Source organism: Anomaloglossus baeobatrachus, chromosome 5, assembly GCF_048569485.1.
Source record: "Anomaloglossus baeobatrachus isolate aAnoBae1 chromosome 5, aAnoBae1.hap1, whole genome shotgun sequence".
NCBI classification, from domain to species: Eukaryota; Metazoa; Chordata; class Amphibia; order Anura; family Aromobatidae; genus Anomaloglossus; species Anomaloglossus baeobatrachus.
Window position 1 is genome coordinate 543005757 of NC_134357.1, and position 23691 is coordinate 543029447.

The 23691-nt window shown below is 48.2% G+C and overlaps 1 pseudogene; it reads left to right on the forward strand.

Moving 5' to 3' along the window:
* LOC142312225 (uncharacterized) overlaps positions 1-23691 on the forward strand; it is a 268034-nt pseudogene that overhangs the window by 53832 nt on the left and 190511 nt on the right.

The following is a 23691-nucleotide window of genomic DNA, read 5'->3' on the forward strand; positions in this document are numbered from 1 at the left end:
CCCTCACACATGTAGTGTAAAAATAAATAAATAATTTAAAAAAGTAGCGCTCTGCTGTATTTTTGATTCTCAGCACAGATAAAGTGGACGGCTATCGCCTGCCACCCCCATCTGCCGGGCTTTACCTTGGCCGGCAATCAAACTACAGGAAAACCCATTCTTTTGTTTTTTTTTTAAATTACTTAAAAAAATAATTAAAAAAAGTGTGGGCTCCCGCCATTTGTTGATCACCAGTCAGGTAAAACAAGTTAGCTGGGGGCTGGGGTTCTCAGCGTGGTAAGTCCCAAGCATTTTGGGCCCCCATGCTAAAAACTGCAGCCCGCAGCCACCCCTGGAAATAGTGCATTGTTTTTTAGCACCATTTTCAGATGCTTTACCCGGCTCGTTCAGCAGCCCTGAAGGTGGTGTAACACTGGGTAATAAAGGGGTTAATACCAGCTTTGTATACTCAGCTGGTACTAAGCCCGAAATTCATGGTGTCACGCCAAATTAGACATGGCCACCATGAATTTCTAGTAAACAGTAAATAGAAAAACACAACACATAGAAATTTTTTTTAGAAATAAAACAAAAAAAAAACATTTGGAGACTCCATCTTTATTATAAAAATATCTTTAGTCCGACGTAGTCCACAGGGAGAAAAATGTCAGCTTTGCTTCATCGCTCTGTATAGACAAGCGTCTATACACAGAGAAAAGCAGGCTGACAGTGATAGCCACAGTTCAATCGAGTTCATGGCTAAGCCATGGACTCGGGTGAACCCTGACGTCACGGCGAACACGGCCGAAAAAAGCCAAAGACTGCCGAATGACAAGCAGTGCAGTGAATACCACTGGAAGTTAATGATCGGACCCAGAAGCAGAAGCAGCCTGGAGACAGCGGCTGAGCGGATCTGCAGGATGCGTCGCGGGACCGGTAAGTATAATGACAATATTTATTATTAACTATATTCTTTATTTTACAGCCCCCCGCCCCATCCCATAACTGTAAAGTTCAAGCTCGGGGTTTGGACAAAAGTTTGCGTTATCTTCGGCCCTGAACTCGAACTTTACAAAACGTTCTGGCAAGGCTCCTGATCCCGAACATCGGGGGGGAGTTTGCCCATCACTACTCCTAACTAAAAAAAGGCAAAGTAAACCACATGGTTCTCATTTGTTTACCCAACCATCTAGCACAAGTGAGTGATATATATTATTGTATATTACTTCACAATTACACTTCGACGCTACAATCCCCCTGTAGTCTAGAACACGACAATTATGAATTCATGAAATTATGAGGGAAGTTTTGTGCTGGGATTAATAATGTGTCTGCTCAACCCTATAACTAATAATAGTTCAGGATGGAATGAAGTATTATACATACTGTAGGTATCGAAACATCACCCATTGTGGTAACTCCTCCCTGCCGTACTGTAACCATGTCCATCCACAGAATATACCGACTTCATCTTGGCGTCCATGGGACTGCCTGGCGTCACAACTGGTAGTTGGGCCTGGCCACATAGAGCCCCTCCCTCATTCTGGGGTTCCTTCCTGGCATGATGGGGTATGAACGACATCATTACCAATCTTTTAGTATCCGCCTACCCAAAGTCTGTTATTGCTGGTCACACTCTAGAATGGCTCCACCCACATAGACCATAGGTTGCCCCGTAATTATCCCATGTACACTCCTTTACCCTGCCAGACTTACCATTAATGAGGTTCAACTATGAATAGATACATAGGCTTTTATGCATAGCAGGTCCTTGTTTTAAGGTGTGGCGTGATGTCAGCGATACCTAAGTTGGCTGATGGTTAGAAAACTGTTCATCTAACTGACTTTCAATCCATCCCTTATAAACATCACCAATTGCTAGGGTTGAAGTGGAACACAACTATGAAATGAGGGGGGCTCTCCCTAAAGAACCTTAATCTATTTCCCTATTCACACAACACGACACATAAACAACTTTATTACACAAAATATATATACCTTTGCCACGAGTGCATATACAGACTTAAGCTAAAATTACCAAATATCTCCTGAATCTATAAAGCTCATGCAGATCATTGACCCATGTGTAAATGGATTAACTTCCGGTCATAAATGCATGAACACCTGCACTTATACTTAAAGTGTCTATATGCACACTTATGAATTTAATAGGGGTAGAATACCCAGACATAAACAACAAACAAAATATTATCATATATACAGTGTATGTATGATGTATATTGGATCCGTGGTAAACTACTGGATTCGTCTTTTGTCCTTAATTCCTCATCTCTGGCTCAGGTTATAATGCTCAGCCTTATCTCTGTGCTGTTGAGTAGTCCATCTTTTGGTACTCCTGAAATCTGAGACAATCCAGTATATAATGATGTAGTCCAGTAATGATAGGCAGTCAAGTATATAATGATGCAGTCAAGTATTAATGATAATGATCATGACAAGGAGGACAATAACAGTGTAATCAATATTAGAGTGAGGTAACTTTGGGGCTGTAAATGAACGAATACTCCAACCGTCCCACCACGACACTGGAGTCTTTATAGTGTTCCAGTCTCCTCATGGCTGAAATATCACACGAGTCGTTGCCGAACTAACACAGGACGTTCTGGAGCATAACAGAACCTAAAACGAGAAAGACTGAGATTTCTCCAGGTGCAGTTAGTACATAATATACAATGTTTTATTTTACGCTCCTCTGCTGCACCAAACTCACTCCTTCTATAGCATACACACGTGGTCAAAATTGTTGGTACCCCTCATTTAATGAAAGAAAAACCCTCAACGGTCACAGAAATAACTTGAATCTGACAAAAGTAATAATAAATTAAAAAAAATTACAAAAATGAACAAATGAAAGTCAGACATTGCTTTTCAACCATGTTTCCACAGAATTAAAAAAATATAAAACTCCTAAAACAGGCCTGGACAGAAATGATGGTACCCGTAAAGGGAACCTGTGAGGTCCAATATGCACCCAGAGGCATGAGCAGTTCTGGGTGTATATTGCTAATCCCTGCCTAACCGTCCCTGTATACACTAGCATAGATAAAGAGATCTTTAGAAAAGGTATTTCTAAATATCTTTTATCTTATGTTAATGAGCAAGGGGACTAGTCCGTTAGTTCCCCTGGCTAGTTGGCTCTATTAGCATGTTAGTACGCCCCTGTGGGCGTGTTAATATGCTAACGAATGTTCAGCATGAGAGGATGATCTCACTCACCTCTCCGGCGCTATCGCGTCCAAGGCTGGATTTCGACTCAATGCACCTGACCCCGGAGTTTGGGTCATGCGCCCACAGGGGCGTACTAACATGCTAATGGAGCCGAGTGACAAGGGGAACTAACGCCCAGGGGACTAGTCCCCTCGCTCCTTAGCATAAGATAAAAGATCTTTAGAAATACTTTTTCTACAGATCTCTGTATCTATGCTAGTGTATACAGGAACGGTTAGGCAGGGATTAGCAATATGCACCCAGGACTTCTCGTGGCTCTGGGTGCATATTGCAACTGCCTTTGTTTTTGCCTCCCATTAAATTTAATGGTGTTCGGAAATGTTTGTCGAACTGTTTGGCGAACACAGGTAAATTCAGTGAAAAGGGACCAAACCGAACCTTGGGAGGTTCACTCATCTCCGTCTATTTGTCATCAAAGCCGAGAAAATCACAAGTTACATTCCACACATAAAGCTGTCTAAAAAAGGCAGCGTGGGGTAATTGTGCCAGAAGTGAGGAGCAAATAATGCTGAAAAAGTGACCAAGAGTCGATGTAAAGGGGGCTTTACACGGTAGCGATATCGCTAGCAATTTGTAGCAATAGCAAGCGTGTAAGTACCCGCCCCCGTCGCGCATGCGATTGTTTGTGATTGCTGCCGTAGCGAACATTATCGCTACGGCAGCGTCACACATACTTACCTGGTCGGCGGCGGCGCTGTGACTGCCGAACTATCCCTCCTTCAAGGGGGAGGGACTTCGGCATCACAGCGACGTCACTGCAATGTCACTAAGCGGCCGGCCAATCAAAGCGGAGGGGCGGAGATGAGCAGGACGTAACATCCTGCCCACCTCCTTCCTTCCACATTGTGGCCGGCGGCAGGTAAGGAGACGTTCCTCGCTCCTGCAGTGTCACACATAGCGATGTGTGCTGCCGCATGAGTGATGAACCACCTGGATGAACGATGAACCCTTACCGATTTTTGAGTTTGGGACGACCTCTCCATGGTGAACGATTTTCACCATTTTTGAGGTCGCTTAAGGTCGCTGGTCAGTGTCACACGCTGCGATATCGTTAATGACGCCGGATGTGCGTCACTAACAACTTGACCCCGACGACAAAACATTAACGATATCGTAGCATGTAAAGCCCCCTTTAGGCTACATTCACACTTCCGTTGTTGTAAATCCGTCAGGTCCGTCGTTGGGTCACAATGACGGATCTGTCGTTTTTGAGATGTCAACTGACGCAATGGATGTGTTAGGCTAGGTTCACATTTCCGTTGTTTATGATCAGTCACAATCCGCCGCTTCGATAAACAACGCAATCCGTTTAGCGGATTTCGTTGTTCCTATAGACTTGTATGAGCAGCGTAGTGCAACCGATGTCCTTGCGTTGCATCCGCTGCCTGACTGATCAGTCGTGGAACGACTGACGGTCGGGCGGCAGGAACGCAGCATGTAACTTTTTTTGAGCAGCGGAATCCTTATGTTTTCACTGCGCATGCTCAGATCTTGTGTTTAATCATCCAAATGAATGTCTCTCTCTCTCTCGGCGGCTGAACGATCAGCTGATCATCCGGCGGCCGGCTTCTGCGAGCGATCAGCTGATCTCCGGGCCACCAGCTTTTGAGAGTGATCAGCTGATCGTTCACAGAACCCGGCCGCTGGGCGATCAGCTGATCGCTCTCAAAAGCCGGCGGCCGGCTATTGTGAATGATCAGCTGATCGTTCTCTCTCTCTCGTTTTACAACGGAATCCGCTTTATCATGACAATGAATTCCAATTTTTATCATCCGTTGTACAATGCATGTGACTGATGCAAAACAACGGAAATACGAACCTAGCCTTATTTCACAGGATTCAGTTCACAGGAATCCTGTGAAAAAACTAATCCATTGCATCCGTTGTGCATCCGTTTTTTGACGGATCCATCGTGATCCGTTTGTATTTGGGACAGCCAAATGGGTGTGCCAAACATGCTGGGCATGGTCAGTATAGCATGACGGAATCCAGCACCATAGACATCCATTATAGCCGCCGCTCCAAAAAACGTTACATTGTGCATTCATACCGCCCGACTGTCAGTCATTCCATGACTGATCCGTCATGCAGCGGATGCAGCGCATGTCGTTAATACAAGTCTATGGGGAAAAACAGATTCCTGCAAAATATTTTGCAGGATACTGTAATTACTCAAGGTGACGGATTGTGACGGTTTTAAAACAACGGAAGTGTGAATGTAGCCTTAGTAAGAGACCGGGAGACACTGCTACCAAGATATACAAATCTATAAACACAGAGAGTGCCGGATCCTGGGACTGAGCGCAGGGCAGAGACATGGGGCTGTAAAGCCGAAACTGGATGAGTCAATGGGGGAAACAATAATATACACACGCGGCTCCGCTCCATACACGTCATATACACTTGGCTCCAATCCATACATTTCATGCAAATGGCTCCGCTTCATATAATTAGTACACACACGGCTCCGCTCCGTACACCTCGTACACACACGGCTCCGCTCCGTACACCTCGTACACACACGGCTCCGCTCCGTACACCTCGTACACACACGGCTCTGCTCCGTACACCTCGTACACACACGGCTCTGCTCCGTACACCTCGTACACACACGGCTCCGCTCCGTACACCTCGTACACACACTGCTCCGCTCCGTACACCTCGTACACACACGCCTCCGCTCCGTACACCTCGTACACACACGGCTCCGCTCCGTACACCTCGTACACACACGGCTCCGCTCCGTACACCTCGTACACACACGGCTCCGCTCCGTACACCTCGTACACACACGTCTCTGCTCCGTACACCTCGTACACACACGTCTCTGCTCCGTACACCTCGTACACACACGCCTCCGCTCCGTACACCTCGTACACACACGGCTCCGCTCCGTACACCTCGTACACACACTGCTCCGCTCCGTACACCTCGTACACACACGCCTCCGCTCCGTACACCTCGTACACACACGGCTCCGCTCCGTACACCTCGTGCACACGCGGCTTTGCTCCGTACACCTCGTACACACACGGCTCTGCTCCGTACACCTCGTACACACACGGCTCCGCTCCGTACACCTCGTACACACACGGCTCCGCTCCATACACCTCGTACACACACGGCTCTGCTCCGTACACCTCGTACACACACGGCTCTGCTCCGTACACCTCGTACACACACGGCTCTGCTACATCCACACTGTAAACCCCTCCTGACCCCACACATAACCTTCCCCTCATCCAGCACCATGACACCCAGCACAGCAGAGTCCTGCATACACTGAGGAGCTGACCATGTGACCCCTGACTCCTCCCCTCCATGTGACATCATCACAGGTCCTGGAAGCACAGAGCAGCCATATATCTAGTGTGCGGCTCTGCAGGAGGAGGTATGTGGAGATTCCCCATTACTGGGACAGGGGCATTAACCCCTTCAGCTCTGACACTTTCTTGGGGTTTTTCTCTCGCTGATTTCTATGAATCGTGAGGTTTTTGTTCCTTTTCCTCTGATAGATGCAGACGCCCCAACTATGAGAGGCCGGAAGTGAGGAAACCCGTCTGCCCTCGTTCCTCGGTCCCTTTCCTGCCCCTCGGTCCTCGGCCCCTTTCCTGCCCTCGATCCTCGTCCCCTCTCCTGCCCTCGATCCTCGCCCCCTCTCCTGCCCTCGGTCCTCGGCCCCTCTCCTGCCCTCGGTCCTCGGCCTGCCGTCAGGTCATGGGCGTCACCGGCTTGTTTGATGGGCATGACTATTTGCGTTGGGGCTTGGTGATGTTTTTTCCTGTCCGCTATAATCCTGCAGGCTCCGCCCCCTGCACCCCCCCTATCTGGAGCTCTTACCCCCACCCAGCTTCTATTTTAATCAACTCTATGCCAGGTGGACTTAGAATAAACATTGTTTTTCTGTCTGGAAACATCAGACTGCATTTTGAACACGTGACAAATTACGTCATACCGGGCAAGAGCCCGTACAATCTAGCGTCTGTGTGACGCCCTGGACCCCAGGGGTCACAGGTAACAACACCTACCACATTACACACACACCCCCATCCCTTGTGAGGACACACCCGTCACCCGAAAGGGAGACCTGATGCCTCCCTCAGGGCCAGTAGGGCACACCAGGTGGGCGGAATCAGGCGGAAAGGCACGCCCACCGAGGAGACTACTGTCCCGAGGCAGGAAATACAAACAGATGAGTTGTAGAGTGACAGTGACAGGAGGTGTAGAGGAGCAGAGCTGTCAGGGACCCGGGTTGAAGCCTGGGATCCCCGTAACGTAAGGCAGGCAGACGGTGGTGGCCGTCTGCAGGAGTACCGGTACAGCAACCGGCAGAACCGTAGGGACCGGGCCAGGGTTGGAGCCCACCGGCCCTGAACCGGGGAGTCAACCGTTTACCGGAGCACCAGAAACCGGTTACTCAGACCCCGTCCTAGCTTAAAAGCCACTGAGTATAGGCAAATTAACTGATTGCAGTCTGGACCTCACGGGTTCATTCTCACCCAAAGTCCTGAAAGAAGGCAAAAGCCCACCGATACCGGGTGAGAGCCACCGCCAAGGGCCAAACATCCAACGGGCCAGCGCCTGCGGGTAACAGAGGGCTCCTCCGGCAGCTGAACGCCGGGGAGCGGGCTACCACTGCCCAGGCAGGGGAGCCAACAACCACAACAAGAGGTGCAAGGGAAAGGGGCCACCATCAGCCTCACAAGGGACACAAGCAGCCGGCTGCGGAACCCGACCATACCCGAACTTTGGTTTACCAGTGACTCTGAGTGTGAATTAATCGTGAGTACACCAGTGCCATCCGGGCACGACCCTGCACCCCGACAACAACACCGTCGCCAGCACATCCCTCACCGGGCCCCGGGACACACCGCCCCTACCCACGGAGGGGCTAACATCTAGGCTGCGGCCACAAAACCGATCCCGGACGAGCCCCCATCACTCCAGCCGCAGCAGTGGTGCATCCCGTCACCACGACCCGTGGGTAGCGTCACGACCCGTCCGACGATAACGCGCCCCCCCCCCCCCCGGCTGCGCACCTCGTCCCACACCACCACCACCCCACTGCCTCCCCTTAACAGAGCGACGTGGCCCCCGCTCCGGAGGCGCTCGTGCCACCGACAACCTGAGCCCGGACCTCGAGCGTCTCGGCCCGAGCAGCGGAGAGCTGCCGAGCCCCTCTCAGGGCGGTACATCTACCCTCTTTCTTGTCCTCAGTGCCCGGCCCTTTTCTTGCTCTTGGTCCTCAGCCCCTTTCTGTCCTCAGTCCTCAGCCCTTTTCTTGCCCTCGGCCCTTTTCTTGCCTTCGGCCCTTTTCTGCCCTCGGTCTTCGGCCCCATTCTGCCCCCACACGGTATAATGTTCCACCCTCACAACTCTACAGCAGTGATAGAAGGACACACCGTACTCCACTCTATATTTTTCTCCTCGTAACTTATCACCCATTCACCATTTCTTTTTACCCGGCAAGAAGAGTTGTTAGGGTTGAGCCTAAAATGTCTGGGCTCCTTCCAGGTTATGGGCATAGACGGATTGATTCATGGGCGTGGCAATATTTCCTCCTATCGACTATAATCATGCAGGCTCCGCCCCCTGCCCCCCCATCTGGAGTTTTTACCCCCAGACTCCCACTTCTATTTTATGCAACTCCATGACTACATGGACTTAGAAAAAGCATGTTATTCCGTCTGAAAAATTGTGCTGCATCTTGAACACGCCCCCTATCATGTGACAAATTACATCATACTGGGAAGGAGCCTGTACATTCTAACAAATATCAAGTTGTCAGAGGGTCGGATGCAGTGAGGGGCGTTCAGCAGACGCCAAGGACAGCAGGGTGCAGGGAGAAATCAGGGAGCGTCCTCTGTATCCAGGACTAGAGATGGGCGAACCCGCAGATATGTGATCGGTGAGTCCAACTGGATTTTAAAAAGAACCCCGGTTCTGGACCGGACAGAATCCCAAAAATCTGCCCTCACACCAATCCCCATATAAGTCTATGGGGGCCCGAATATTGTGCTTTAGAATGGTAGTAGAAAGGGCTAGTAGGATTAGAGCAGGAGCGTTATACTTACGGAGTCTCACGCACGCAGCTGTACACTGCTTCCGGAGCTGCTTATTACCCTCATACATATTCAACTCTACTCCCGCCCACTGGCAGTCCCGGCATCTGGGATTGTTGTAGTCAGACCGTGCCCCACCCTGTGTGACAGTGGGTGGGGGAAGCAGTGAATATGTATGAGGATAATGAGTGGCCCCGGAAGTAGTTTAAAACGCTCCTGCTCTATTCCCTATTTTCTTTCGTTCTTTTTTTTAATTATCTGGGTGGCCGAATCCAATTAGTTACACGGAGTTACCTGAGAACTCAGTGTTTGGGGTCGGTGTACGGATAATAGATATCTGGTACAGATCCCGAATTTTACAGTCTGGGTTTGCCCATCACTATTCAATGTCAATTTTATATTTTGTTCATTCATAGTTTTAGCAGCCAGAAACTATTTTTTTGTAACACAAGAGCCAATCTGCCAAACACATCTGTAAGGCCGAGTTCACGTGTAGCATAAATGTTGCAGTTTTTTTTATCTGTACATTTTCTGCAGGCGTCCGCACCAAACTACATAATAACAATCTTCTCAGGTTTTTGTATTTGTACTACATTTATATGAGGGTTTTTTTTGTTTTTGTTTGCATCATTTGATGTTTTTGGTTCAGATTTGAAGAAGAGTTTTTTTCAGGGCTGTGGAGTCGGTAAGCCAAACCTCCGACTCCAACTCCTCAATGTCCCTGATTCTGACTCCAACTCTGACTCCCTCATACAGTTGAAACCTGAAGTTTCCATCTGCTCTCTATAAAGGCACATCTGCATGTTTTTCTCACTATCTGACATGAAAGCAGAATAAACCTTTCCCGTTTTAGGTCAATTGGGAACCAAAATTATTTATATTTGCCATTTGCCAAAATAATGAGAGAGAGAAAATGTTTTAAGGCATTTTTATTACTTTCTGCAAACTCAAGAGTTTACATACCTTTCATTAGTATTTCATCCAAGATAGAAGGAAAAACCGAGCACAACTTCCAGCTAGTAATTACTATGCTTCTTCACCTGTCACGGTGGGCAGACTATACACTCCTTAATATGACTCTGCAACTGGCGGTGCAACTTCAAAGAACAATCACATAGCGATTAGAGCAAAAACAGAAGAATGGAAGGCACTCACCAGTTTTTCTTGCAGAAAAAGTCTTGTTTATTCTTTACAAAAGAAACGGCATATTAGGGACGAGGGGGAGAGAGAGACACGGACCACACACAGACAACAGCTGTTTCGCACCGGCAGCCGGCGCTTTGACAAGTCTCTCTGTACAGTAGAGGCTTGTCAAAGCGTTGGCTGCCGGTGCGAAACAGCTGTTGTCTGTGTGTGCTCCGTGTCACTCTCTCCCCCTCCTCCCTAATATGCCGTTTCTTTTGTAAACAAGACTTTTTCTGCAAGAAAAACTGGTGAGTGCCTTCCATTCTACTGTTTTTGCTCATTTCATTAGTATTTGTTACCATTGCCCTTAAACCTCATGACCTCGGTGAAACGTTTTGGATCTCCTTTCACAAGTTTCTCAAACTAGTTGGTGGGAATTTGGGCCCATTTCTCTTGACAGAAGTGGGGTAACTGAGCCATGTTTGCTGGTCGCCTTTGTTCGCACCGCACTGTCCTTTTCAGCTTTGCTGATAAATTTTCATAGGATTGAGATCAGAGTTTTGTGATGGCCACTCCAAAACATTGACTTTGTTATCCTAAAGCCAGTTTGTAACCAGTTTTGCAGTAGCTTCTGGTCATTGTACATTTGGAAGACCCATTTCCATTTCCACCCAAGCTTTAAGTTTATGGCTGATGTCTTCAGATGTTGCTTCAGTATTGCCACATAATCTTCTTTCCTCATGATGCCATCTATTTTGTTAAGTGCACCAGTCCCTTATGCAACAAAACAACGCTACAACATGATGCTGCCGTCCCAGTGTTTTACAGTTGGGATGGTGTTCTTAGGCTTCAAAGCTTCTCATTTTTTCCTTCAAACGTAAGAATGGTCATTATGGCCAAACAGTTCAATTTTAGTTTCATCAGAGCACAGGACATGTCCCCAAAAATGAAGGTCCGTGTTCCTGTGTGCATTTGCAAACATTGATCTGGCTTTTTTATGTTTCTTTTGGAGTAATGGCTTCTTCTTGGCAGAGTGGCCTTTCATCCCATGTTGATACAGTACTCGTTTCACTATGGATAATGACACAATCTTACCAGCTTCTGCCAGCATCCTCACAAGGTTTCTTTTTCTTTTTTTTTTTCTTGGATTGATATGCACATGTCTGATCAAAGCACGTTCATCTCTGGTACACAGAACCCATCTCCTTCCAGAGCAGTATGATTGCTGGACATTCCCATCTTCTTTGTACTTGCGTATAAATATTTGTAGAGGTGAAAGTGGCACCTTCAGGTATCTGGAAATTGCACCCAAGGATGAACCAGAATTGTCCACAATTCTCTTTCTGAGATCTTGGCTGATTTCTTTTTACTTACCCATGAGGCTACACAAAGAAGCAGTGTATATCAGATGTGTATTAAAATACATTCACAGGTGTCTAATTAACTCAGATGTTGCTAATAAACCTATCAGAAGTTTCCAAAGACATGACATCACTATATGGGCTGTCACATATTGTTTAAAGGCACAGTACTCTCAGTGTATGTGAACTTTTGACTTTGCAGAAAGTAATAAAAACGCCTTTAAACATTCTCTCTCTTATTCTTCTGGCATTTGGCAAAAGTAAATAAATTTTGGTTCCTAATTGACCTAAAAGGGGAAAGGTTTATTCTGATTTCATGTCAGATAGTGAGAAAAACATGTAGATGTGTCTTTTTAGATAATGGATGTAAACTTCTGGTTTCAACTGTACATTACATGACTGATGTTTTTGATAAATTTATTGTAGTAAAATGGTAACATCACTACTTATATCATGTAGCTGAAGTGCAGCACAGATTCATCTTAACTAAAATCCTAGATTCTTTGATCAGGAATAGAACAGACATTTATAGGACATCTCATAACTTTTCCAAATTCTTATGAAAAAATAATCATCACATGCATTGAACCAATGTAGCCAATATATTATGTATTTTAGGAGTCAGAATCTGTCCATTTTATGTCGACTTCGATTCCATGACTCCGACTCCACAGCCCTGTTTAACAGTGTGTTTTATACAAATGTGTTTTACATATTTTTTTAACCGGTTCCCCATAGAAGTCTGCAATGAAAAAAATAAATAAATCGAAACCGTACAATTCAAAGTGGTCACAAGTTTTCATGAAATCGCCTCCACTTTGCTCAGACTGTAAAATGCAGCAGATTTTCTATACAGAACAGTTGATATCGTTGCCATACTACCATCGCCCCAATACACAGTATAATGTTCCCACAGTACCACTATCCCCCCAACACACAGTATACTGTTCCCACCACCATCCCCTCACACAGTATAATGTTCCCACAGTACTGCCATCCCCTCCACAGTATAATGTTCCCACAGTACCTCCATCCCCCCACACAGTATAATGTTCCCACAGTACCTCCATTCTCCCAACACACCGTATAATGTTCCGACAGTACCACCATCCCACCACACACAGTATAATGTTCTCACAGTACCACCATCCCCCAACACACAGTATAATGTTCCCACAGCACCACCATCCCCCCCAACATACAATATAATGTTCTCACAATACCACCAACCCCCAACATACAGTATAATGTTCTCACAGTACCACCATCCTTTCACACACAATATAATGTGTTCACAGTACCGCCATAGCTTTATACGCAATATAATGTTCCCACAGAACCGCCATCTCTCCACACACACGGTATAATGTTCCCCCAGTACCACCATCCCCCAAACACAGTATAATGTTCCCACAGTACTGTTACCCCCTCCCACACATTATAATGTTCCAACAGTACCATCATCCTCCCACACAGTATAATATTGCCACAGTACCACCATCCCCCAAACACAGTATAATGTTCCCACAGTACTGTTACCCCCTCCCACACATTATAATGTTCCAACAGTACCATCATCCTCCCACACAGTATAATATTGCCACAGTACCACCATCCCTCCCCACACAGTATGTTTCCACAGTACCGCCATCCCCCGCACACAGTATAATGTTTCCACAGTACCGCCATCGCTTTATGCGCAATATAATGTTCCCACAGTACCGCCATCTCTCCCCACACACAGTATAATGTTCCCACAGTAACACCATCCCTCCCCACATGCAGTATAATGTTCCCATAGTACCGCTATCCGTCCCCACAAACTTTATGATACTACAAGATGCCCCCCACACTATGGTACCATCCACACCACCGGCTAAAAAATAAATCCTCACTTATCCCCAGTTTTTATACAGATGAACATGGCATATACCACTGACCTCTAGGATCAGTTTCCCAAGTCTGGAAATTTTAGTTCTGGAATGGTCAGCAGGTGTTATATATGTGTTAGGGTGAACTCTTAACCAGAGATCACTAGTTGCCTACTGCCTGGTCTAATTGGTGTGGGTCGAGTGCATGCTTGAAAAATGAGATCAGACACAGTCGGATATTCATCTTTCCTCGACAGAAGTCAGCCCATGCTCTGCCTTTATTACAACTGAGCTTGCTCTGATATAACCTTGCAAAGGGGCATGTCCGGATGTGTTCATTGGTCAGTGGGTCGAACAATGTGTTAGTCCATGAGCTGATTGGTGGGCGTCATTGTAGGCGGGTCTTTGACATCATTGGATGGATCCATGGTGATGGTGATGGGAGGGACGTCATCTGGTTTATCCATGCTGATGGTTTGGTCTTCTAGCTTGAGCAGGGGTCTTCCCTTATATGGTATCTTCTTACACCTGGACATTCCTTGCATTCCAGGCAAGGTGTGGAGAAACAGGCAATGGCAGCCATCTTTATATCTGTGTCATGTATATGATCTGAAACCTGAATTATGTAAGGCAAATCGACATATTTCCCACAATCCCTTGTCAAGAAGTTAATTAAGTATTTCATCTTATGGCTCTCCTCAACATATGTACGAGGGGTTCTTTCTCTTTCTTACTGCCTTTTTGTCAAGTATGGAGAATGTTCTTTTTGTCTCCTGCTAAACTATTTTTCAGTTATAAGTTTTTTTTATATTTTTTTTTTTCTCACAAATCTTCATTAGTACGATCATACAACATTCAGGCCTCTGATTGCTCAGGTGATACACTGCACTACTGTAGTGCTGACGGTTATCCCTAACTGTCAGAGTAAAGGCCCCGTCACACTAAGCAACATCGCTAGCAACATCGCTGCTAACGAACAACTTTTGTGACGTAGCAGCGATGTTGCTAGCGATGTTGCTGTGTGTGACATCCAGCAACAACCTGGCCCCTGCTGTGAGGTCGTTGGTTGTTGCTGAATGTCCTGGGCCATTTTTTTAGTTGTTTCTGTCCTGCTGTGAAGCACAGATCGCTGTGTGTGACAGCGAGACAGCAACAACTAAATGTGCAGACAGCAGGAGCCGGCTTGTGCGGAGGCTGGTAACCAATGTAAACATCGGGTAACCAAGAAGCCCTGTCCTTGGTTACCCGATATTCATACCTCCCAACTTTTAAAGAAGGAAAAGGACAAAGTTTGGCAAATTTTTAGGCCACGCCCCCTAACCACACCCATTTCACAGTCACGCCCATATCCACTCCCCATCCACACCCATTCAGCATGGACACGCAGGCAGCCGGCGGGCCTCCAGCATGGACACGCAGGCAGCCGGCGGACCTCCAGCATGGAAACGCAGGCAGCCGGCGGGCCTCCAGCATGGACACGCAGGCAGCCGGCGGGCCTCCAGCATGGAAACGCAGGCAGCCGGCGGGTCTCCAGCATGGAAACGCAGGCAGCCGGCGGGCCTCCAGCATGGAAACGCAGGCAGCCGGCGGGCCTCCAGCATGGAAACGCAGGCAGCCGGCGGGCCTCCAGCATGGAAACGCAGGCAGCCGGCGGGCCTCCAGCATGGAAACGCAGGCAGCCGGCGGGCCTCCAGCATGGAAACGCAGGCAGCCGGCGGGCCTCCAGCATGGAAACGCAGGCAGCCGGCGGGCCTCCAGCATGGAAACGCAGGCAGCCGGCGGGCCTCCAGCATGGACACGCAGGCAGCCGGCGGACCTCCAGCATGGAAATGCAGGCAGCCGGCGGGCCTCCAGAATGGACACGCAGGCAGCCGGCGGGCCTCCAGCATGGAAACGCAGGCAGCCGGCGGGCCTCCAGCATGGACACGCAGGCAGCCGGCGGGCCTCCAGCATGGAAACGCAGGCAGCCGGCGGGCCTCCAGCATGGACACGCAGGCAGCCGGCGGGCCTCCAGCATGGAAACGCAGGCAGCCGGCGGGTCTCCAGCATGGACACGCAGGCAGCCGGCGGGCCTCCAGCATGGAAACGCAGGCAGCTGGCGGGCCTCCAGCATGGACACGCAGGCAGCCGGCGGGCCTCCAGCACGGAGACGCAGGCAGCCACAGTGAGGCGGCCGGCCGCACGCACAGACAGGCGGCCGGCCGCACGCACAGACAGGCGGCCGGCCGCACGCACAGACAGGCGGCCGGCCGCACGCACAGACAGGCGGCCGGCCGCACGCACAGACAGCGGCCGGCCGCACGCACAGACAGGCGGCCGGCCGCACGCACAGACAGGCGGCCGGCCGCACGCACAGACAGGCGGCCGGCCGCACGCACAGACAGGCGGGCCTCCAGCATGGAAACGCAGGCAGCCGGCGGGCCTCCAGCATGGACACGCAGGCAGCCGGCGGGCCTCCAGCATGGACACGCAGGCAGCCGGCGGGCCTCCAGCATGGAAACGCAGGCAGCCGGCGGGCCTCCAGAATGGACAGGCAGCCGGCGGGCCTCCAGCATGGAAACGCAGGCAGCCGGCGGGCCTCAAGCATGGACACGCAGGCAGCCGGCGGGCCTCCAGCATGGAAACGCAGGCAGCCGGCGGGCCTCCAGCATGGACACGCAGGCAGCCGGCGGACCTCCAGCATGGAAACGCAGGCAGCCGGCGGGCCTCCAGAATGGACACGCAGGCAGCCGGCGGGCCTCCAGCATGGAAACGCAGGCAGCCGGCGGGCCTCCAGCATGGAACGCAGGCAGCCGGCGGGCCTCCAGCATGGATACGCAGGCAGCCGGCGGGCCTCCAGCATGGAAACGCAGGCAGCCGGCGGGCCTCCAGCATGGACACGCAGGCAGCCGGCGGGCCTCCAGCATGGACACGCAGGCAGCCGGCGGGCCTCCAGCATGGACACGCAGGCAGCCGGCGGGCCTCCAGCATGGACACGCAGGCAGCCGGCGGGCCTCCAGCATGGACACGCAGGCAGCCGGCGGGCCTCCAGCATGGACACGCAGGCAGCCGGCGGGCCTCCATCACGGAGAGGCAGGCAGCCGGCGGGCCTCCATCACGGAGAGGCAGGCAGCCGGCGGGCTTCCAGCACGGAGACGCAGGCAGCCGGCGGGCCTCCAGCACGGAGACGCAGGCAGCCACAGTGAGGCGGCCGGTCGCCCGCACAGACAGGCGGCCGGCCGCCCGCACAGACAGGCGGCCGGCCGCCCGCACAGAGAGGGCGGCCGGCCGCACGCACAGAGAGGCGGCCGGCCGCACGCACAGAGAGGCGGCCGGCCGCACGCACAGAGAGGCGGCCGGCCGCACGCACAGAGAGGCGGCCGGCCGCACGCACAGAGAGGCGGCCGGCCGCACGCACAGAGAGGCGGCCGGCCGCACGCACAGACAGGCGGCCGGCCGCACGCACAGAGAGGCGGCCGGCCGCACGCACAGAGAGGCTCCGGCCGGGAGGGGAGGGGAATCAGCGCTGGGGAGATTCTACATACCTTAGGCTTAGCAGCAGCACAGAGCAGTTTCGGGCAGCGCGCTCCTCTCTGTTATGCCACGTCACGTGTTAGGATGGTAGGAGGGAAAAGCAGGGAGGCGGGGAGAGAGTGGGTGGGCGGAGCCCGGGAGACGGCCGTCCCGCCCGTGGCAACGGGACAAACAATGTAAAGCGTGATAGTCCCGCTGTATCCGGGACGGTTGGGAGGTATGGCGTTCAGGCTTTGCACAGTGCTCAGTCCCGCGAGAGTGGCACTGGGCATGTGCAAAACTTCGGGAGGACAGTTACATGAGGAAGGCGTCCTTGTGTATGTAAATGAGCAATGGAGGACGGCGTAAAGCGGCAGGAGGGGGAATAATGGACGCCAGACAGCCCGCCCGCGTGACCATAAAAAAACATTTGCATACAAAAAGGTAAGACTTTATAAAGTATTTTTTTAGGTTTCAAAGGGGGCACAATAACAATAGGAACCTTTCTAGAATGCAGCCCAGGAGCTGCAGAAGGGGAATCTTTTAGTTTTATTGCGAAATTTCTGCTGACAGGTTCCCTTTAACTGGTAGAGGAGCCAGGATAAAGCAGAGCTGAACCTGTTGGGCACTAGGACCCAGCAGCTCCACAGGCAGGAGACCACTGATCGGTAATAGAAGTCTGCAGATGTCACTCTGCATAGGTTAATATTGCTATTGTCAGTGCTATCTGCAGGAGAGAGAAGCGCTGATTGCACTTTCTCCTCAGCTTCCTGATTCCCCGTGTGTCTGCAGCAGTGAGAAGCCACACACGGGGGAATCAGACAGAACATATTAACAGCGGTACCGATATCGGAGTGTGTAAAGCGGCCTTTACATGACAGGTTTCAGCAAACTTTAGTCTGTGTGTGGGAGCCACACTTCTAGTTCAGTCCATACAAGACAAGAAAATACATCTACACCTTATATCTCCTGATATGTCTTCCCTTATTATCTTCAGTAATTGTATTATTGCACAAAATTCTTTATGATATGACATCAGTTCATCTTATTCACATTCAGTTCCCTTCAATAACGGATGATCTCAGTGGAGATATTTTATATAAGATTTTTCTGAATATGGACAAGGACAAGATGGCGGAGAGGATATTACACCTCACCCTAGAGATCCTCTTCCGGCTTACTGGAGAGGTGAGAGATTCTGATGACATCACATTACATCATTCTTATCTATGGGAATAACAGATGGACAGAACTGGAGAGGTGAGGACTCTGGAAATGTCTGTAGTGAGATTTATTACTGTGTCTCTCCATAACCAGGATTATACAGTAGTGAAGAAGACCTCCGGTGATCGCTGTCAGTACCCTATGTCCGAGGAATGGGGAAGATCCCTGAGCCCAATCACAGGGCCTCCACCTCACCCCCCGATACATGAGGACATCAATGACCAGAAGATCTTAGAACTCACCTACAAGATGATTGAGCTGCTGACTGGAGAGGTGACACTGCTGGGAATGCTGGGACATTATACAGTAATGCTATGAAGGGATCGGGGGATGACGGTATCATTGTATGTGTCAGGTTCCTATAAGGTGTCAGGATGTCACCGTCTATTTCTCCATGGAGGAGTGGGAGTATTTAGAAGGACACAAAGATCTGTACAAGGACGTCATGATGGAGGTTCCCCGACCCCTCACATCATCAGGTAACAGACAGGGCTAAATACACACGGACTATAATTATCTGTATGTAAAGAATTAATTCAGTCCTTGTATGTGTTTCTTCCAGTTCTATCCAGTAAGAGGACAACACCAGAGAGATGTCCCCGTCCTCTTCTCCCACAGGACTGTAAAGAAAAAAATCCCAATGTTCCTCAGGATCACCAGGAAGATGGAGAGAAGGTGTCATGATATCTCTTCTATGATGTGTAGATGACTGTGAAAGTCTTGTGCTCAGTCTTGTTTTATCCGCCAGTATTATGTTTGTCATGAACAGCCAGGGGGGGGGTCACACCAGAATCCTATCCGCTGTTCACGGATTTATCAAGAGCACGACTACTCTCTAGCGCCCCCTTATTGTCAGGTCAATTTTGGAACTGCCGGACAATAAGTAAATGAGCTGCGCTGAGCTAATAGTGCCAAATATTGGAGGTCTCACAGCAAGGGTAAATGTGTATATCACCGAATCCCATGGAATATATATATCTCGGTACCCTTAATGATAGTACCCCAATAATTCTATGCAAGAATAATTACGCTGCCACCACCCAACTTTAGGGGTAGCTGGGGATCTGTTTCAGATAGCAGAAGGCTTCAGGCTCGGGGTCGTATATAGAGCGAGGAATGAAGCTATTAAATTTTATATATTTAATCCAAAATAGAAGGTAGTGTTTATAAAAATATACAAGAATTTACAAAAAGGAACAAGACAAATACAGTTACAAAAAATAAAAGAAAAAATGAAAGAGAATACTACACCTGGTCACGGATTATGGCTCAAATATAAGGGAGAGGCACCCCCAGGAAATGGACAATCCTATACACAGAATGTATATATTCTAGGCATTGACACAGAGGGTAAGGAGACATTGGCTGATATTAACCTCTGTCCCACCCGCAGCCCCCACCTCTGCTGACATCATGTAAGGGAGGGGGTTTTCCCTCTTCCAGAATTATTGAATCCTCACAGTCCTCATATCTCCATGTGGGATCATCCCACGCGGACGATATTACCCTCCTATTTTATATTACGATTTTAGGAAAAGGTGGATACCACACAAGGGGGATCAGTATGTTCTGGGGGGCAGATATTAATTTGTGGCTCTTTCGTATGTCCTACGATTTGTGCGTCATGGAATCTTGAGATCAGCGGTATGCACACCATATCTGAGTGACGTATGTACAGTATCTCACAATATTAATACTTCACCAGCGAAGAGAATATGACTGCCCTAGCCTTTTCATCAGATAAGCTGTTTTCCTGCAGGAAACTTTTACTCTGCCCCTGTATACACAGATTGTAGTCGGAGCCTCTCTTGCCGTGCAGGGGGTCTTTGAAGTACTGGGGAGAGTTGTACGTTAATTTAAATGTACCTGTTCCATGCCCTGGCTAGGAAAGCTTTTGCTGGCTGTTAATTTAGCAGGGCTCTGAAGGGGGGGGGGGAGGGTCACTCCTGATCCAGAGACCATGAAAACATATCTGCTTAATACATTTTCATGACAATGTTTTATACTTGGGAAATGAGAACGGTGGAGATGGCAGGATTAGAACTGATCATAGATGTGACTTCTCCATCTGTCTGTGACTTTTACAATGTTTGTTTCAGGGTGAAATTCTGACCCATATTAATACTACAGAGACATATGTGAGGGGTGATGAGCGGTGTAAAGAGGAGATGCCTACAGATAACCACCCAGGTGAGTAGTAACCACTAAATGTTGAGAAGTAAGGGGTACTTTGCACGCTGCGACATCGCTACTGCAATATTGTCGGGGTCAAATCGAAAGTGGCGCACATCCGGCGCCAGTAACGATGTCGTAACGTGTAAAGCCTAGATGCGCCGATAAACGATCGCAAAAGCGTCGTAAATCGGCAATCTGTGTAGCGTCGGTCATTTCCATAATGTCGGTACGATGTTGTTGCTCGTTGCTGCCGCAGCACACATCGCTGTGTGTGAAGCCGCAGGAGCTAGGAACATCTCCTACCTGCGTCGACCGGCTATGCGGAAGGAAGGAGGTGGGCAAGATGTTTACGTCCCGCTCATCTTCGCCCCTCCACTTCTATTGGCCGCCTGCCGTGTGACGTCGCTGTGACGCCGCACGTCGCAGGGCAGGTAAGTGCGTGTGAAGTTGCCGTAGCGATAATGTTCGCTACGGCAGCTATCACAAGATATCGCATCTGCGATGGGGGCGGGTACTATCGCGCTCGGCATCGCTAGCATCGGCTAGCGATGTCGCAGCGTGCAGAGTACCCCTAACAGCTTTTAGGACAAAGCAAAGATTCTATGTCCCACTGAATGTCTGGATAGTTGAAATCCCCCCCATAATAAGGACCAGGTTATTATTGTTTGCTGCTAGAAAGTTGATTGCTGCACATTGGATTTCGAGTAACCCACCTGCATGAGTGGAGTTCATCAATAAAGTCAAATTATTTCAATGGAAAAAAACATATACCTTAAGAGAGGCAGACCTCATATACAGTATATTATAAGATTTGAAACGCATGGTTGAACTCCCAGTAAGATCACTAGAGTGTCCAATAATGTCTTTCTCCTTAAAGGGAACCAAACACCAGGATTTTCGTATATAAGCTAAAGCCAGGCTTTTTATCTACATACCATTAGTGATCAGATCGGATGTTTAGGTTTTGAAATCCAAGAAAGTGAAGTTTGTAAAATAGCTGCTTCTTGAGTGACAGCAGCTGAGGATCAGATCATATATTGATAGTTATCCCCTCCCCCGTTAGAATTAGCATAAGCATTATACAAACAATTCACTTTGTCTAGCAGGACCTGTGGTGAGATCATACACATGTGACCAGAAGTATGGATACCAGGTCACATGGGTATGACCTCACACAGGTCCTTTCCTAAAGTGAGTCGTTTGTATAATACTTATCCTAATTCTAACAGGGGGAGGGGATAATTATGAATATATTATCTGCTCCACTGCAACTGTCATTCAAGAAGCTGCTCATTTTACAAACTTCGCTTTCTTGGATTTCAAAACCTATACATCCGAGCTGACCACTACAGGTATGTATAGAATCAGCCTGATAGCGCCATTATAGCACTGGCTTTAGCTTATATATGAATATCCTGGTGATTGGTTCCTTTTTAATAATCCAAAGGAGACACTGCAGTTTATTCTTCAAAGAAGGAGTTGGTTTATTCAAGAGCACACAGCACAGAGCAGAAATGGGAAACAGGTGTTATAAGGCACGTAGACACGCGCAGGTGTCCAGATTGGGTGGTTTGGCTATCTGCCCACGAACTATGGTGTAGAAGCGTTTTTGTACCTTGTTTAGACAAAGGGTCACATGTTACAGAAAAGGGTGTAGATAAGTTACATCATACTGCGGCAGAAGGCGGTTATACTTTAAGACAAAGAAGTTACAAGTCCAATATGTCAGTATACATGCACATCAATACCTAATTCTGTTTTAAACCATACGTTTCCGTGTTCTTATCAACTAACATCATTAATCACATCACAGCTCTTAGTATGCTCTCATAGCGCTTCAATATTGACAGGTCTACAGTTCTGGTTTTTGTATTAACTCACTCTATTCACTATTTTCTACCATATAATACAACATATGGCTTTTCTCTATTCTCGCTAAGTGACACTGAGGTCATTTTATGGCTCCATTTTGGGGAGAACTTTAATTCATGCATTGCTTTTGCTGCAAAAACTGTACCAGGGTTTGCAGACAACATGACTGCTTATGTCTGCTGAACACAAGATGGCTGCTCAGTGCAACAGGGCTGACCATTTTCTCACACTCCCCAATATTGGCAGCTCTTGATTTTACTTAGGGATAGAATACACTTATAAATTACATAACAGAGTACAGAGAAGGGATGCACATACCCGCGAAGAGAGAGTATACTGGGCTGACATAATATAATCACAGGAGTTTACGGATGTAAAGTCATAAAGCTATTAAAAAATCTGAAAGAAATCAGTGTAGGGATTACAAGTTTAAGCTTTTTAGCTGGGAGAAGAATCATTACTCTTAACATGTGACGCAAATAGAAATGTGGTAAAATTGCATTGGCTGACCCAGGTTTATGTAATAGTGTAGAATGCTTGTTTTTTGAGACAAACCGAGGTGCATGATGTAAAGGATATTGAGGGGCTATGGGATGGTGGGAATTAGTGTTGCTTTCCTTTTGTTTATGTATATCTATGTTGTTGAAAGAAGATAATACAAAATATCTGATTTAAAAGTGTGATTTGGGCAAAATATGAGGCTCAGGCCTCTAGGTTACTAATAATGTAGAAACCCTCTGAGAGATGATGTACTTCAGTGGGGATTGTTTTTGCAAGTAGAAGTTTTTATTGGTAATCTTTTTACCTATAAAATATTTTTTTGTGGCTTCTTATTCCAATATTTTGGAGGCAGAATGAACAAACAGTTGAACACCACACTCTGCCGGTACATCCTATGAGGTCTTTTATTAGACTAAGTAAAAAATGGAGAGATTTTTTTTAAGATAAAAAACCTCAAAAACCAGCGCTGAAGAAAAGTAGTATAAGAATTATTGTTAAGATTTTATTGATAATATCCTTGTTCTAAAAATTTGGACACATTCACATAAATTGATTATACACACAAAGATTGAACTAAACAGCTCCTTAAAGTGTATTAGCAGATGGAAAAAAACACCTAAAAAGGTAATTAAGCCCCGGCCGGCGGCAACAAAGATCACCAAAATAGGAAAAAATAAAATAGAAATTGTTTGTATATATTATAAAATAATAAGTCAGAGGAGAGGGCTGTAAATTCAAGAGTCTGCAAAAAAGCACTAAACCAGTGCCAGTTCGTATATC